Source organism: Thalia democratica, chromosome 8 (assembly GCF_965202585.1).
Source record: "Thalia democratica chromosome 8, ktThaDemo2.hap1.1, whole genome shotgun sequence".
Classification (NCBI taxonomy): domain Eukaryota; kingdom Metazoa; phylum Chordata; class Thaliacea; order Salpida; family Salpidae; genus Thalia; species Thalia democratica.
This window is the reverse complement of record NC_139172.1, coordinates 52,857,494-52,862,527: the sequence shown is the minus strand read 5'-3', so window position 1 is coordinate 52,862,527 and position 5,034 is coordinate 52,857,494.

Here is a 5,034-nt window from a genome sequence, read left to right as displayed (position 1 = left end):
AATTTAAAACTTCCTCAATAAACAGTTTCACCTTATTATTAACTTATCAACTATTTTATTGGGAGTTTAAAAGACACACTCTCTATAGTTAAAACAGATTATTTTGTATCAACTCATTAATTGTTTTTTATGCTAAAAACTCACAAGCATTACATTTATTTCCAGTCCAACAAACAAAAAATTTGGTAAATCAGTATTAGCTAAACCTTTAGATTTTCAAACTGAACTAGACTAAATTTTTAAATAAAAGTTAAAGTTAGTTTTTTAGCAATTAAGTTCTTTACCGAAACATACCTAGCTTAAAAAGCATACCATTGTTTATATGAATAGTGTAACGATCCCTTTAGTTTAAAGTGTTTACAAAGCATTTAATGTGATTTAAAACACAAAAGGTGAATCTCTTATAAATCTTTTTTGTGTTTTAAGTAAAGTTTTAGACGCCTAAAAACAAAAAATGAATCGTAGCTAAAAATAGGTTACGTAAAAAAATTTATAAAAAACGATCTTGTTTTAAAATAAAATAGGATCTTAGTTCAGTACTTTAGGAGATTTTATAATTAAAAGTAAAAACAGTAATATCTTCAAAAAGAATATCCTTGAACCTTGAACAAAATAGAAAATTTTTAAGTTATATATTTATAAAATAATTAATAAATTTATGATTAAATTAATATTTGTGAAGATATTTTTTTTCCATAACAAGAAAGTATAAATGATATCCTGATGTCAATGAGTTTTTTAAGATTTATCTAAGCTAAACGATAAAATGTATATTCAAACAATATAAGTATAAAAAAACTAAAATATTCTCTGTTTTCTAAATTCAAAAACATACTAAAAATTATTTTGAAATAACAAGATTAAATTCATTTCTAAACCAACAAAAACTTAAGACAAAACATTTCATTTATTTATGTTATTTTTAATTAACAGTATTTTATAACTTACAGTTAGAAATTGAAAAATAAACTTATTCAAGTTTTAAATTTACAATACCGGTTTTATTTCAATAAAACAACTTTTTGTCATTATAAATGTAAATGATATGTTTAAGAATCAAAGTAACTTATATTAAAATATCTTTAGTAAGATATTGATGTACCTCTGTAAAAATTTTGTTTCTAAGTTTTATAATTTAATTTAGCTATTAAAGTATTTACGGTCGGTTTTAATAGAGATAATGGTTTGAGCGCGCCGTTGTTTGTCTTTATATTCACTTTTTTTTCTAGTTTTTCTTGTCACTAAAACGCTAAAAAGTGTGCTTAAATACAAAACGCCTGATTGAATTTTGTGACAACTTATTGATCACTTGTGTAAATCCAACTAAAAATAAGTCTGATAATTATTGTTTATTAAGACGCGTTAACTACTAAAAAATCCTTTTAAAATTAAGAAATAATAATTAAAACATCATCGTTCGTAAAAGATTTTTTGTAACTACATGTAGTAACTAGTAACTATGCCTGAAAATGTTTAACAAAAAAATATTTAAGGGAAGATATTTCAATACTGATACGTTTTGTTAGTAAAAAAACCCTTAAGCACAAAAAAGTTAATATCGCCTTTTCTAGGTGACTATAGTGAATCAGGAACAATAATTAGTGAGAAAAGAAAGAAGGATTTTAATATTTTTCGCATTTATAGAAATTTTAATATTTAGACATTGTTATTTTACCAAATTTGGTTTGCTATTCGATATTTGACTTTCAGGATAGTTTTAACAAAAAAGTTCCCTTTTCTTAAATTAAAAATAAGAATTAAATTGAAGTGTTTTAAACAGGTTTTCCTAAAATAAGCGATATCTAGTTTTGAAAATAAGTTTTTAAAACCCTGGTTTAAGTAACTCTATATATGAACAAATAAGAATTTATTAAAATATAACAAAAATTTGTAACCACTAAGTGTCTCAAAGTTATGAAACTTTTTAAATGCCTAGTCATCAACATCATAGTAGAATCTAGAATTTACATTGGCATGTTTTCAAAGTCATATGATTTTTACATATTGTGGTGTACTGCCATGTGAACAAAAAATAAAAGATTTATTTTAGGATATGTATATAACGTATTAAAAATATTATAAAAAAGAATACAAGATTTTAAGTACATGTGTGTGGCTTGATGTAGGGTCATAATGAAAGCATTAAAAACGCTATGAGTTGAACAGTGTCAAATTCAAAACCTGGTGATGACATATATACAAAATATATAAAACTACTGTGACATGTATTAATTATTAAATTGTGTTAATGACTAGTTTTTTTACTACCCACAGGATTACAACTCATATACTATAGACCAGGGTTTTTCAAAAGTGGCCAAGTGGCCCCTTGGGGGCCAAGGCAGATGTTTAGGAGGCCATGAGCATCAAAGGAGCTACAGGAGAGCCATGAGGTCATAGTTTGAAACTTACACTGAGAGTTGCTGATGAAGAGCAAAAAAAAGGTCTTAGGTGTTTTTAATGGTAGTTGAGTAATATTGTTGAAAGGGACCATAGATTTTTTTAATGTTTCAAAGGAGGCCTCCTAAAATAAATTGGAAACCCTGCTATAGACTATTTAAGTTGCTCAGAATAGATTTTGAGTTATTTGAAATATCTGGCTTTGTAGAAAATCTGCTTACTCCCTATGGCCTCAACTTGTTTTTTAAAGTTGTTATTCTTTTTATGAAAAGTTTATTTGCTCATAAATTGAAGTGTAATCAGTATGTTTTTTTTTGGTCAATGTTTGTTTTGTGTTGTCAAAGTTAATTTCTTAAAGTAACTCTTTAACTCTAATATTTTTAACTATTTTATATAATATCACCTCTACTTTTAAATGTTACATTTAAAAATTAGTTGCTTCATTGAGATATTAAAAGAATCAGTTTTGATTATATTTTTTTAAGTTAGAAAAACATCAGACTTACTCTTCCCTCTGCAACAATAAATGTTTTTTGAAGGTCAAGCAAGTAATTCTACCTTTCCTTTAAGATTAAAACTAAACTAACCAAAAGTTAAAACAAATAAAAAACTTCAGAAATTGTTTAACCTTGCAGAGGGAAGATTAAGTTCTGATGTTTTTCCACCTCAAAAAAATCTATTAAGTGAAAAAAATTCCCTGGACAACATGTCATTTGGCAAACACTAACAAGGTTAAAATCTCAACATTAAATACCATAAAGTGTGGGAAAATCATGAAGCTCAAATCCCCAAGCAATAGCTACAGATGCTACAACAAAAAACACATCAATGATCCATTTATGTGAGTCTGCAAACAGTGTGAACTCACAATCAGCTGTTGAAAACTCAAATAAACCAATATTTGAAATATACTTAAATGGACAAATCTTTACAGTACTCGTTAAAAATCAGAACCTTATTTTTAGCAGTCAATGCAGAGTACATGATGAAAAAATTGTATTTACCTTAAACTTTGTTTTAGTTAAAGTTAAAAACCTTAAAAATTTTAATGACAAGTCATATAAGTAGTTATGACATCATAATAACATAAAAACCATAATAAAAAGTTACTGCATATATAGTTGTAAAAGTTTTTATACATTTTATAGAAGATCTTTCCAAGTCATTTTTTTACTTCAGATTGATCCATTTAGTAATAATGACATCACACTTTGAAATCTAAACTTTAATCTACATATTTTAAAGGTCAGTTCTAGTTGAAAACTAGAACCTTATTTTTGGCAAAGTTGCTGCAAATGCAATCATTAAAATTCATATTTGTTCTTATGACGACCTTTATAAAGCTGTCTTTTAATTTCAACTCAATCCATGTAATTTTAATGTCACACCCAAATATCAAATTTCTTAAAATCCACAGGTTCAATTTATTTTTGTTTATATACTCTATTTCTTAAACCTTTCCTTAACTAACCTTAATGTTTTTGAATGAAAAGTCCTTTATAATTGATAATTTGATTTTACACTGCATTTATTGAACTATAACATCCCTTTAATAAGATTTAAAATGTTTATATAGTTTACTTCAGTACATAGACTTAATCCCTTTTTTTTATTAGAAAATATTTTCATAGTTCTTTTGGGTTGTTTACAGTTAAAGTTGAATTAAATCATGTAATTAATTAACTTAAATGGTTGATGAAAAAAAATTGAACTACTTTCAATTGTAAAAAATTTAACCCCTCAGTTCTTTTTGATGGTGAAGGGCATAAGGGGAGGGGTCCAACATTTGTTTATTACAAAAATTAACATTGGGTCTTATTTTAAAGCTTAGAGTATATACTATACAATAAAAGAAATTTAATCAACTTTTGAGATTAAACAAGTTTTGTAAAAAAGCCAATACAAGTGGTATGGAAGCAGAAAATTTTAAGGCCAATTTTCTCAGAATTTTGAAAATTTTACTAAAAAACTATCTCCTCCTTCATTTTGAAAGCAATTTAGTTCAAGTTTTTAGGAAATGTAGTTATCAATATTACAAATAACTTGTAGGAAGCAGATTTTTTTTATATAAGTCATAAAATTTTACCTAAGTTTTTTTTAAATCAATATTTTTGTTTATTTTTTATATAAAAAAAAATTACAAAAACTTAATAATTTGTTTACACCAATTTTTTAAAACTTATCAATGATTACTGATAGTATGTATAGTAAGTTAAAATTTATAGTTTCAAAATGTTTTTAAAGCTTAAAACATTGGCGTAAAAGATACAAGTCAGACAAAATTACCGTATGGACCAATATGATGTATAAATATTCATTTTTATTTATTTGAATGTGTGATTAGCAGATGTTGTAAATTTTAACTGTTTTTTATTTAAATATTTGGACCTTAACTTATTCTTATTCATTTTCAATTGAGCTGTTTCTTTTAAATAAGAGACATTACAATTATTTAGTGTACAGTTTGTATTTCTTAGTAACATACTATGGTTTGTATTTTTTGATATGACTTACAGTTAACATTAATTTAAAATGTGATTTTATTAAAAAGCTTTTTATATTTGATAAAAACTTGTATGTCAGTCCTATTTTTTAAATGTGTAAATTTTCTTAATTTAAATATTTTTTTTTTCA